The following is a 14,165-nucleotide window of genomic DNA, read 5'->3' as shown; positions in this document are numbered from 1 at the left end:
TCATAATTCAATATCCACATATTCCAACATAGTTTTAAGGAAGGTATAATCAGTAAGAGGATTAGTGCTGAATATTCAGATGTAGGTAAAAGAAGGACATCGCTCTGTAGTTATGAAAAGACTCATCTGTAACTGTTTACAGAATAAGTCAATGTTAAGATTTTGTTTGTGTTTGTGTGGTTTTATGTATAACCTTCTGAAGTCCATGGAAAAATTATTGGCTCCAATAAGCTTTAGGTGAGGTACATAAAACCAGAACATGTCGTCTTACAGTCACAAATGTCAATGATAGCCCCTCTGTGACTAAATTGTCTGAGCCCAATGACATCTAGTAGTAATTTCAAATGACACAAACTGTGTTAATCTGGAGACTACTGGAGGTGTTAGAAAAACTCATCTTTCTAAAACTCATTCTCTGCAGGGAGAAAATTACAGGAGTTTACCTTGATACCATTCAGTAGGAATTCACTCCACAACTGGCAGTGCAGTCAGTGTGTTTACATGTGTAATCTTTTCAAGGGAGACAGGAACTTCACCTGCTTGAGTTGGGTTAACCCAGGCAGGGACCATAGCTACTAGAAGAGACTCAAAATCTTTCACTATGTATGTATGGAGCCATTTGGTAGTTGATCTCAAGACATCATCCAGAAGCTGCGTAACATTTAGTTCAGAAGTCATTGTAAGAAAAAGAAGAAAAGGGGCCTGACTGAACTTATTTTCTTGATTTAGTTCAGGATCTTAGACTATTGCTTTTGGATAAAAATATTGTCATTGTTCTGCTTTTGTACTGAGCTTTGAGGCATTCAGGCATAGGTACTCCCAGTTAAAGTAAATTACCACTTTAACAATAAAACATGGCACACAGAGATGAGAGATGGATTATGAGATGTAAATGGCTTAACTTTGCTGTTTTTCAGTTTCAGAAATATAAACAAGGATCCTGGTTAGCTGTAAACATAACTTCCCCCTCACCCCCAAGTGGACCTGAGTTTTATATCTGCCCCATGCAAGTCAAGCCCAGGTGCCCCAGACAATTTATCTTTGTATTGGCTCTTAAGTCTCCAAAGAATTCAGCAAAAAAAGATAAATAACTAAAAAGAAAGCCAAAAAGAAGTTTGAGATAGCATCAAATATGGCAGCAGCATTTATATTTGAAACTGATTTGATAAAAGGAAGAAAGGGAAACACCTGTAGCAGCTGAATTAAAGCTCTGAGGAGTTAAGAAAATTAGAACAGAAAGAAGATGGAAGTCTGATGAAACAGTCTGCTTGTTAGAACTTAGAAAATTTTTAATACCTTGATTGGATAAGATGCAGTAATGACAGTACCATTTTCTGTTGTGTCCTTGAATTGATTTTTTTCTTAAATAATATCCTTCATCCTCCATCTGAACCTAATAAGAAAATAAACAAACCAAGAAACATGGACTATTTCAGCAGCAAGACTCCTTCCTGTGCTTGCTTGACATAGGCAAGACAGGATAATGATCAATTCATGTCGAATATTTCTGAAAGAGCAATGCAAAGAAGCAGGAGGTGGGAGGCAGAAAGAATAGGACAAAAAGATATGTGGTCAGAATATGTAAAAGTGACGAACAAACTGAGTATATAATCAACTTTGATTTTGTATCTTCCATTCAAATAAAGCAAAGCATGCATGGACTAACACTACCTCCTTCCCAAAACATAGAATTCAAGCTTTTAGAAGATGGACTTTGAGAAGTCACGACTATAATCTAAAAGTCTCTAAAGATACCACTCTTTTACATCTTTTGTTTTCTTGTATAATTTCTTTGTAGCTTCTTAAGGAATCAAATATTTGAGAGAAACATTACCTGGAGAACACAATGCATCCACTTGTAAGGGAATTTTTGTTCTCAAGGCTCATTAGCTCCATTCCTTCATGAGCTTTGATGGCTTCATCCAGGAAGTACAGTTGTTGTGAAATAGTAAGCACTGTAGTCAAAAGCAGATTTAATACTGGATATTAAATAAATAAACAACAACAAAAAATTAAAGGGTGCCTTTAAATCTGTAAGATCAATGTCTGTCTTGAAGCTAATGACAGAAGGGGCTGTGTATTGGAACCAGTATGAAGGCTAAGTTTAAGTATGCTGAACTAGATAGGTTGTTCTCACGGACAGAAGCAATGACACTAGATATAAATGCAGGAATCGGTGTAATCTCAAAAAATAAAATGTGAAAAATTACCTCTTCCCACTGGATATGTCATAAAATCATGGAATGTTTTGGGTTGGAAGGGACCTTTAAAGATCATCTAGTCCAACCCCTTCACCATGGGCAGGGACATCTTTCATTAGATCAGGTTGCTCAAAGCCCTGTCCAACCTGGCCTTGAACGCTTCCAATGATGGGGCATCTACAACATCTCTGCGCAACTTGTTCCTGTGTCTCATCACTCTCCTTGTAAAATTATCCTTATGTCCAATTTAAATCTACGCTCTTACAGTTCAAAACAGATGCCCCTTGGCCTGTCACTACAGGCCTCGGTAAAACGTCTCTCCTCTGCAGTTTTGGCAGAAAGTGCATGCTGCAAAGTAACTGGGGAGGCAAGATACAGGTGAAAAAGGAAGAGGTAGGAGGGACAAGATATGCAGGGAGAAAAGAGGTGTGAATTTAAAGCTGATTTTTTGATAATAATACAACAACCCTGTAAGCAAAGAAATGGGGTAGGGCATACAAATGATCTACATATGCAGGCATTTATCACATTACAAATGGGTGCCTACCACTGACAAACTGAAATACATCAACTATTTCACTTCCACAGGCAGGCTGCTCATACAGTGCAAGTCCCCCTGACAAGCACTTCCTACCTTACCCTGTCCTCCTGGCAGAGATGGAGATTGCTTCACCAGTAATACAGACAGAAACATAGCTGCTTGCGTGTTTCCAAAATATATCTGCAAAAGACCTTTGTGTACAGTTTATTTTAGGGTTGTCCCAGCAGCTGATGCTGCCTGAGGCCAGAAATGAAGCAAGGTTTTCAGAGAAGATGCAATATACTTTCTTAGGACAAAAGATGCAGCTGTAAAAAATGGGTAACTTTGGGGCACAATTTTAGAGGCACAAATCTTTTACAGGTGACAGAAGGTGGATTTGAATAGTAGTTAGTTGGACCAATAAAGATGTTTTCTATGCCTACATGCATCACATTGCTTTTATTTTTTTTTTGAGATTGGAAGAAAAGGCTTTATCTTTCTTCTTTATATATTTGATACGATTATGCTCTAGCCCTATGTTACAGCACCCACACTTATTTCAAGTTGCTTTTTACATGTCATGCAGAGCTGGTTATGTGCAGGGGATTCTCTAGTGTCGGCATCACCATTCCATAGCAATTGTTTCCATAATTCTGTTTATTACTAGTTAAATTTTACACAATGAACTGTAACCCAGACCTGAAACTTACAGCTGGGGCTAGGAAGGAATGAGGGGCACCACATGCAGAAGCGAGGCAGAATGTAATGGTGCTTTTTTGCCATTTTACAAAAAGACACTTCAGTCCAAATTGTTTAAGCTCTGTTGTATTTTGTCCACTAGAATATCAGAGATGTCAGAGAAGGTAACACACTGTGAGGTGGGTGAAACTGGAAGCTCCCATCACTATCTCAGGTTTCTTTTTTTCCAAGACCCTTAACACAAGCAAAATAAAATGAAATTCCAACCACAGCACTACCTCATCTGTAGGCATGGAGTTTGAATAGGAAATGTACTGGTACAGAGGTACTGGATGTGGGATGCAACACTGTATCAGCTCACTTGTTATTGGATGGGAGGAAAATACATATCCATTAAAAATGTAATATAAATCACTAAAGAAAAATATTACCAAAGAAATATCACCATCATTAAGATAATTTTGTCCTTGGCAATTCTTTTCTAAATATAATTTTTTTAGGGATTCTGGTGTACAAGAGAAATGAGTTAACACCATAATCCAGCACAGGATTTCTCAGCAATAAGTACAAACAGAAGCCAGCTAGGAATTGGAAACACCAGTGAGAACATCACAAAGAGTAATAGAAAAGCTCCATCTGACTTCATGAGCCTGTGGATCAGGCAAAAGGGCCAGCAAAGGCTGGGTGTTGGTGGTACATTGAAGTGAGACATGCTTATCCCTGGGTAGTTCTGGGAGAAATCCTTTTCTACAACAGATCTTGGAGAAATTGTGTTGCAAAATACAAAATTCTTTAGACACATGTTTAAAATCTTTCATGGTTGAATCTTTCTATTTTTCATACAAAACTTCATTTCATTACAAGAAAATCCTCCCCTATGCACCTCTTTTCTCCTAACATTATGGCATTAAAGATCAATAAAAACATGTGATTCCAATTCTGCTAGACATTTGATTCCCTCCACACACTACCATGTTTTAATTCGTATCCAGTGTTCCTGATGTGATTGAAAAAAAAAAAAAAATCCCAAGTCTGTCATATCTGTTCGAGTCTTCCTTTGTAACAGTATTCATTATTGCTCAAGTTAGTGTAAGGAACAGATAATGCGTGTTTTGTTCTTTTGACAACTATTCATTTCGTTGAGACCATAGATGTGTAGGCCTGTGTAGACACAGGATTTAAGCAAGCAGTGTATAAATCAAATCTCATTTTAAAAAGCTTGATTGACATGGCAGTATGCCATGTGACTGTTTTGCCAATTATAATTTGTATCCACTGGAAGAAAAAAAGTTTAAAAAGTTTGGGTTTCCTTTAGACATGCCAGATCAGGCAAAAGAGTTTCCTACTTTGAAGAGATTTGTTGTAGATGCCAGAAGTAGGACAAATGTGTATTTGGAAAAAAAAAAAAATCAATAAAAATTTGAACATAATGTATGACTTGTGAAATCCAGAGTGCTCTCTGCTCTGCCTTAAAGAGTCACGCCACCTGATCCTCACACAGCTTCCAGTGAACTAGCAGCAATAGTTCACTTTCTCTGGGGCAGAATGTGATGAGTTCTGGAGTATAAATACCAAAGATCACCAGCTACATTCATAGGACCAGTAAGCTTCCCTAGGTGTGACAACCAAGATGCCCTGTGGCTGCAGACTGCGACCTGGGAGAAAGATTTTGCTCAGAATGTGGTTTTGCCACTAGGCTTCCAAAGTTCAGCTCAATTTGTATCAAAAATAATCCTGCAATATAGCTTTCAGATTTTAGCCTCTGAAGACAAACAAGCAAAAGGTCACATACAAAGATTTAAAAAGGAGACAGGCACCTGAGATTTGAGCTTGGCCAGAAGAAACAGAGCAGGGGAAGTTTTGTTCCCCTGGTAATTGTATCATGCTCTTCCAGTAGAAAAGTTTGACTTTTCAAGCCAGTCAAACTATAGCCCTCACCCTGAGTACCTACGGGATGAAGAAACAGCTGAGGTGACTCAGTTCACAACTGCTCACCCAGCCCGCAGACTGCGAGTCTCTCCACTTAAGGTATGCAGCTCTGACCTTTCCTTGCACTTCAGGGAAGGTAGTCACCTCTGTTGTCTCCCAAGATGTTTCAACATCTACCAAAGCAGATTTTGTGTCTTCTGCCAAGACATCTATCTGCTGAAGGATGTGAACCAGCTGCTTGTTCAAGCTTTTTGAATAAGCCTGTTTCTGCTTTCCCCTGGACAAAGTAAATTACACCATTATACTGTGGTTTGCTATTTTTTATGGGCAGCGTTGACAACAGAAGCCTTTCACACTCACTCCCCAGTGATTTCAATGTCACATGCCTACTGCTATTCTGTTATGGCAGCGTTAATTTATAGAGTAATGAATTGTGTGTGGGATGAAGTTTTTTGAAACAAGTTCCATTTTTTTTGTTTTTCTCTCCTCTGTTGTTATCTGATCTTTTCCCCCACTGTATTAGGTGCAATTTTTAGCCCATATGCCTCATTACCCACCCTCACTTCCTCTGAAATGTTTGCACCTTCCTGACATACTGTGACAGGCCTTGACATATGTGATTTAAGGTGAGGTGTCACTACCTACAGGGGGGATGACTAAGAGAAAACTTCCTCCAACGGTGGCACAGTTTGCATGTTTGTGGCTGGTGACACTATTGGAAAGACTGACCTTCACATCTTACACATGATTCAAAGGAAGGGAACAGGATGGTGTTTGATTGACAGATTTTTCTTCTAAGCATGAGCTTCTTTTCAAGTTCCATGCTTGTTCACTGGGTTCATCACCACAGCTGCTTTCTTTGAGAAAGGAAAGACAAACTAGATGGTACCAAATCACTTCTCAAACTCATTATTACAGCTCACACTTACTGTCAAGCTTCTACATCTAAGGACAAACCTCTTTTCCTCTCACTCATAGTAGCTGTAATTATTCTTGGTCTCCAGCAAACCATGGTAACCTCAAGGAATCAAACACAATGTAGTCCCCTTAAACCTTCTTTCACTGCAAAACTAAGTTGAATTACTTGGATTTCCTGAAGGTAAGAAGCATATGCACAGAGAGTAAGAGAGGCTCAGCTGCTCTCTAGGATGACAATTTTTAATTTTAGCCTCTAACAAACAGAAAGTGATAAGACCGAGAAAACCCCCAGTACTTTTTTTTTTTTTTCCAAGTTAAAAATTTCTAGAGATTTCTACAGTTCTTCAGAGCCAGATACAGAGTTTGGAAATATCATTTCCCATAAAATTTAAATGCAGTGCCCAAATTAAAATCTTCTTCCTTTTCAAACCTGAAAGCAGATAGAATCATGCTGTCAGACCCTCAGTTTCAGATTCAGATGAAACAGCTAAAGCCGTCTCTGAGCAGCCTGTGGGATAGCTCTCTGTCGGCGGTGCTCCCAGAAGCCCATTTGACTCTAAGTCAGAGCTGGAGCAGAACTATGGTCTATGTGAAGTTTCGCACAATGGAGAAAGCAGTGCAGTAGCTGAACAGGAGTAAAGTCTCTTCCTGCTTCTGCCAATTCTCTCTCATGATTAAACAGTTCCCAAGCCCAGAAATTTTCCTGACGTTAACATGTGTCCATGACAGGAAATTTAGCTAATAGCAGGGAGAGCAATTCTACACATTTTAACTTGTACACTAGATTTGGGAAAAAGGTTTTTCCATGTCACAGCTGCTCCCAAAACAAGATTGAAAATCACCTCAATTATATCATAAACCTGCAATGAGCAGTCACACAAAAGCAAGGAATGCGACTAATTAAAGGCATTTATGTGCACCTTTTTCCCCCGTGTCAGACTCAATCATTACTGCCTTAATAACCAGTTATTTTCTTTGGGCTGACATTAGAGAAGTGATTGTACTTATAGAAGAAAGAGACTAAAACAACTTAGAGATCTACAATTTACCCAGAGAAACATCTCAAAGAAGGACAGTAGAGGTATACAGTTCAACCAGATGATATAACAGGGCTTGCACTCAGCAAGTGCAGTAGGAATATGCCACTAGAATCAAAGAAATAGGGCTGATCTGAGTTCATATTTTAGGTTCTTTTCTTGACTCTGTGTATGTAAACTGACTAGTTCTTAGTAGAAACTGCTAGATTGCACAGGAAATGATCTGTCATGTAAATAAATAAAAAAACTTCATTTGATTGAGTGGTTAAGTTTTCCACCTTGGAAAACTATGAATTATACTATCATGTTTCCATTTATTTCACTAGAGTGCTTTCTTTGTACTGTGTAGATATTCTAAGGACTATTTCTCTTGTGGCATAGAACAGTACTGTGAAAACACATTTAAAATCACATGTGCTGTCCTTAGAATTACTGAATCAGGACAAGCATTTCGTGTGGGCACAAGCCTCACCAGACTCATCAGACTCACAAGTTCCTAAATAAACTTGTGAAAGTGTTTGGATATGATTATCACTCTGCTTTTTAAAAAATAATTTTAAAACCACCAATATTTAAGTATACGTTGAGATTCAAATCTATTTCAAAATTAGTTTTACTTTGATTAGCAATTACCAAAGATGAAAGATCATAAAATATAAAATAATATAAATTTTTGTTAGGATTGTAATAGAACTTTAAACCCTAAAATTTCTAATCTGCATTCAGACTGATCCAAGCCTACAATTTATTCAACATATGTTTTGAATGTAAGTAACATTCAAAGTTAAGTAAGAGCAATTTCTTGCTGCAATTCAAGTTTCCAGTCAACTGCAGACATCTTTAAAATATAGCTCTTCAGTAAGGATAGGAACCTGGCAAGCTAAGTATTCATGTTTTCAGCTGTCACTGCTTTCACAATCATTTCTTTACTTTAAGCCTAGGTTGCTAAAACCTTTCTGAGACATGCAATCTACAATGCTACAAAAATTGCCTGGTTTAAATGCTATATTCCCCACATCTAATTTGGAGACAAATAAATTTAGAACCTACTGCAGATTTTTTTACAGCAGCCTTTCTACAAGAAGTTTTATTACCATGGATCCCTAACCATTACACTCTATCATTACACTACTATTAATTAGGGGACCATAATTTATGTGCCAATGCAGCAGTAAAATAGTAAACACAAAACCAAACTCAATTGCTCTTTGTTGCCCAGTTTAATGATTGGTAAATTGTTTTTACCTGTATTCTTGTCCATACTACAACCAAAGTTTTGACAAGTAAGTGCTTTGCAGATTGCTCTTCACTGGAAATATTTTCAATCAAATTACCTGAAACTTTTGTTTATTTGATAACGTGAAAAAATGCCTTAACAGTTCAGTTTAAGCAGAGAAAAAGGTAGATCTTTCATATGGAAATCAGAGCAAGACATAGTCTTAGAAGTTTATCCAAATCTGTAGTTAGCAGAACTATCTTCTTACTCAAAAAGCTTAAGAATATTAGAATTGTTAACATAATTCAGGATATTTTGGCTGATTATGTAGCAATTGCGAGGCTAGAGGCTCACAGTGTTCCTGTGCCATCATATTTACCACATATGCTGGAGAATACCTTGCTTAAAATACCACTTTTAACTCCCATTCAGCAAAATAAGCAGCAGTGACCCAGGCTTGTTTCTAAACTATCTATCTGTATAGAAGGAAAAAGAAAACCTTCTTCATCTGCCACTCATCTGAGCCTCTTACTACTGTATTGCTCTGTGTAACGATTCTCACCCTGGTCGTATTTTATTTTTTTCAGACCTTGAAATTTTCCATCCATTTTACATCCTCTCATCCCCAGCTGGATGCCTAAGGCTCCACATCATGCCCTCCCGGTCCCCTTTTCCCCACAGTGGCTCTTTCTCCTGCCCTTGCCTCACTTCCCATGGCTGTCGTACCCATGTCTCTCATGCTGGAGGTCCAGTCTCAGTCCATCCCACTTGTCCTTCCTTTCATCCTTTGCTTTAATAACAAGTGTATTTTTCAAACACATAGTCCTGAAGTTAACAACATGTGATTCCCAAAGGGTTTGTATCTCATGGCCGAGTTAATTTTTAACTGTATTATACTAAGGCTGCAGCATGAGTCTGTCCCTTATTAGACTAGAGACTCTATCCAGAGAGAAATACCACCTGAATGGCTATTTAAATAACTAGTAAAGACATACCTTTCTTCTTTTAGAACAACAAAACAGAAGCCAGCACATACAGAAAAGCCTTCATTCAAAAGAACTTTTGAAATGTTTATATATAGCAAATATTTTTAAGTGCATGATAAGTCCAGAAAAATTCAAGAGAGAGAACAATGAGGTGTGCTATCTATTTATCTATTTATGTATTTCTCCTAATTAAATGACACCATAGCAGACTCGAGCTAAAGATGAGCTTGGGTGAAGATGCGTGAAAGTGAGGCATACTAATCAGTCTATAAATAAAAACAAGAAAAATATAGAAATAGTAGCAAGGAGATTTTTATCTTTTTTAAAGTGACAGGCCAATTACCTTGTTTGCCGCAAAAAAAATTTGTATTTTTCTGTTAATGAAGATCAAGCTCTCAAAATGGCAGGTAAAAAGTGTCAAATATGTTTTGCCTTATTTGTCAAAGGTACAAATATTCTGTACAAATAAATATACAAGCAATTTATCAGTTCCCACAGGATATTAATCATAACATTACTAGTAATCTTTCTTATGTACAGTTAATAATCATGTATATTAAAGCATTTACTTTATAATTCATGAGATTTGGACACTAAAGAAGTTCTGAAATTGGACATACAATTTTAGAAGCTCATAAATATACATGACTAAAAAGCCATAAATAGCAACATGTCTATCCAGCTAAGAAATGTGCTACTTCTGTGTTTTTATAATGATGCATTGAAATGAGAACAGCCGACTACCGGTAGCTGTTGGAAAATGGGATGTTCACACACACCCCCCCTTGAATATCACAAATGATGGCCGATGTTAACTAGTGATCTGATTCAGTGCCTCTTGAAATCAGTAGAATGAGCCAGACTCTAAAAAAACAGTTCAAATTGGTTCTTTCGTGATGTTTTGGAAAAAAAAGAAAGAAATAACAACAAAAGGGAAAAAGCAGGTTTTGGAGTATTATTATGATGACAATCCAGTCAAATTACAAGGTAGGGTTGGCTTTGAATTGCTGTCTCCTAGAACTCCTTTTACATATACAGTGGTGTATGAACAAGCCTCAACATATTGAAGGTTTATTTGTGATTTAAAGTAGTTCTTCTCCCTAGGTACTAAGAAGAAAAATTAACAAAGGTTTTAGAGATTTCCCAGGAAAACAAGCCACTGTTCTTATACCTCCATCCAAAAATATTGCAATTCTAGTAGCATTTTTAATGAGACTCTTTATTACTATCATATAAGATATAAATTTAAAAAAACATTTCACAACTAAATGGGATCTTTTTAATTTTTTCTTCTAAAAAAAAAGGATGTCCATACTCTCACATTTCTGAATCGGTATTTCCCAAGAGAAAAATACGCTGCCAAAAAAATTCTCAAAAGCTTAACTAGAACACACCCTTTAAAAATAGTACTTAACAAGTTTTTATGTTTTGCTCTCAAATGAGATATTTTAGCTGTTCCAGAAACAAAACCAAATTGAAAATGACATCATCTTCATCTATGTATTATTTTTGCCTTATTTATGGATCTAATCTTCAGACTAACTGAAGAAGTCTGCCAACGAGAAGTAAAGATTTCTGTGCCTAGTGTTTCTGTCAACACAGAGAGGAAAAAGTCTGTGCTACTCATGTCACCTGCTTCCTAACTGCAACCTGAGGCACCTTAGTCACTTTAGCCATCAACAGGGTAACAAGATGTTTGGGGTAAGTTCACTAGACCTGGAAGTAGCCACAATAAAATCTTCACATACAGATAAATGCTTTAGATTCCATCTGTTTTTAATTTTGCTTGTACAAATAAACAGGCATTTAACATTAGTATCATTATTAATGCCTTTTTAAAATCATACATGAAGTTTGCTATGAGTATACACTAATAATTTTGTCAGTTTCTTTTACTGGGTAGTACATGTATTCACACTTGTCAAAAACCCCCTGCAATTTACCATGCAACAGTAGAAGCTTTATGAGCAGTGGAGTCTCAACAGAACTTGCTTTTGCAGTTGTTTCTGAAAAGTAACAAGTGCAAACTCAATCATTGCATTTCCGGCTAGCAAATATCCTAGCCTTTTCTGTGCCTTTTACATAAGATATACTTCTCTTCAATGCAAAACTCTGTTCACAGTACATAAAGAATGCTTATCCAGGGCAAAAGTCAGCAAGATGACCTGATGGCATATTCTAGGAACTAAGCCAAAGAGATATAAATTTGAAAAACAATAGGAGGCAGCAGTGCAACCTTAGCAGGCAGTTCCTACTCATGTTACTCTCTACTTTTTTCCTGTGTGATTTCTGTTGCTCTTAGATTTTATCTTGATTCTTGATTCTATGTTGGTACAGACTTACTGCCTGGAACACCTTCGAGGCTGCACACAGGAACAGCTCTATGCAGACAGGTTTTTGCAGGTAAGGCTGAAACCTCTTCAAGGCAATGAATGCTTTTGAATCCTTGACTCTACTGAAATTCTTATTAACAGTCCAGTGAGCTTCTTACTAGAGCTAGGACTTCAACCAGCCAGTGAGTCTCTAAAGGAGTATACTTGACAGGCAAATGATTTGAACAGTAACAGATCTCCTCTAGAGCTTTCTGTTGTTGTCTCATGCTCAGTTTAAATATTATTGATGAAAGAGAGGTCCTGAAACTCCTATGTTATCTGTACATTGCTGCCCTTAGAGAATAGGTACGAGCATGCATGCAGCTGAATGATAAACCAGGTTGAGGAAATGCGCCAGCCAAAAAGTGACCCAGAAGAGGGTGGGATTTTCATTGAGGAAGGTGTCTGTTTCTGCCAGTAGAAGGAAGAGGCTAGTCTGGAGTGGGAAACAAGTGGAGCCACATCAGCAGGTTTTAAGACTGCAGTGCTGTTTCCTACCCCAAACTGTTTCTTCTATTTTACCCCTCCCTTGATTTCATGATCCAACAGGGCCCTCCTCCAGTGTTTCTGTCTGTAGAAATTACAGTTAAGAAAATGTGTACAGAAATAATCAACTTGTGAGCTTGTATTTCTCAGCAACTCACTATTCTCAGAGCTCTTAATTCTTTTGAATCTCTTCCTTGTGGGATACAATGCTAGACCATGCAACAAAACAAATTATTTTTGTATCTTGCAAAAATGTTCAAGCTAAAACTAGGACCATGTAAAGGTCTTAGAAAAATCCTGTGAGGCACTGAAAAATGTTCTGAGCACTCTCACACTAAGATCGTACACCCAATGTGCTAGAGGACTTTGGTTCCAGTCTCTCTTCTAAATTAGGCAAAGCATGGAGATGGACCTGCACTTCCTGCCAAGTCAGGTAAGAGCCATAATCCTCTGTTCCCGGCTGCCTAGGGGAAGGATGGGCCCTTCTGGGTTTTTTTAGTGTTCCCCACTAGGGAACTTTTGATGAAACTAATATATTGCCACAAAAGCTTTTCAGTTTAAATGGATCTTTTCTTTCTGATGAACAGCCACTCAGTCAGAAAAAAAAAAAAAAGAAATATCACCTTGTTCTGAAAAACAAGAGATGCTGTTTATTGCTTAGGCTTGACAAAGCCTGGTTTGTATGGAGGGCAGAAAAAATGAACACCTGGAGTGTTTTCATATTTCACAGTGAAAGAGAAGTTTATTCCCTACAGTGGCAGCATCTTCTGCTCCGTTTTGGCTGGAGCCAAGCGAAAAAAAAAAACAAAGCAAATGGAGAAGACAGACAAGAAAAGAACTTTCTTATTCTGGTTTTGAAACAAATACAGGAAGCTTGTGATGGACCAGCTCATCAGGAAGAAAGATTTCCACCCACACTGCTCCACACAGGTCAGCTCAGTGAGCACACAGCGTAGCCTGTGTGATGGAAAATAACACAGCCTCATAACAGCCAGTGCTTGTGCTGGAAAAGAGAGGAAGGGATTGAAGAGGAACTGCAAAGCATGTGGGGAGGGTGGATGACACTCAAGGCTGCTGTTTGCTGACAGAGGTTCTGTCACAGCCACTCCACCCTACCCCTAGTAGGAGTCGCAGGCAATAAGCTTGCACAGGGAGGACTGATACGATCGCATTAAGGCCTTGGAGGATTTGAGTGTTGCCCCTGTTGAAATCTGCTATGATGTTGGAGTGCCATTTATGAAGAAGTGCCAGACAGTGAGGCATCATATGGTTGAATTTCTGAGGATTAGTTAGAGAAAAAAAAAAAAATAACCACAGGTAGAAGTAGTAGCAGGAAGTGTGTACATGGTATTTGGAAATGACCCTTCAGATCAACAGTCTGACTAATGCATGAGTCATTATTCATATTAAAAATAATTGATAAAAAAACCTGAAAAACCAAGTTCTGTGGAATTTTAATAATATATGTATACGAGTTTTCTGTTCTAACTAGAAATCGCTTATATTCTTAAGCATTATAAATTACTGACTTTTGACCAAAAAGGAGACATAATACATTAGCCAACTATATACTTCAAGCATCATTTTATAGCTTGTGCCCAAATTTAGATCTTGTGTATAGATTTACTCTTCTACTAATGCATCCTAATATCACAACCAATTCCTCAGAAAAGACAGCTTGGAGACTTCTGCAAACAGACGGCTGAGTTAAATCTTAGCAGTTCAAACCTCAAAGCTTAATTGATTACAGTGAAGATTAAAGCAGACATATTTCAGCTCCAAGATTTATTGGTTACTGTAT

The sequence above is a fragment of the Leptosomus discolor genome, chromosome 9 (assembly GCF_034619465.1).
Source record: "Leptosomus discolor isolate bLepDis1 chromosome 9, bLepDis1.hap2, whole genome shotgun sequence".
NCBI classification, from domain to species: domain Eukaryota; kingdom Metazoa; phylum Chordata; class Aves; order Leptosomiformes; family Leptosomidae; genus Leptosomus; species Leptosomus discolor.
The sequence above is the reverse complement of the archived record's forward strand: the minus strand, read 5'-3'. Positions refer to the sequence as shown.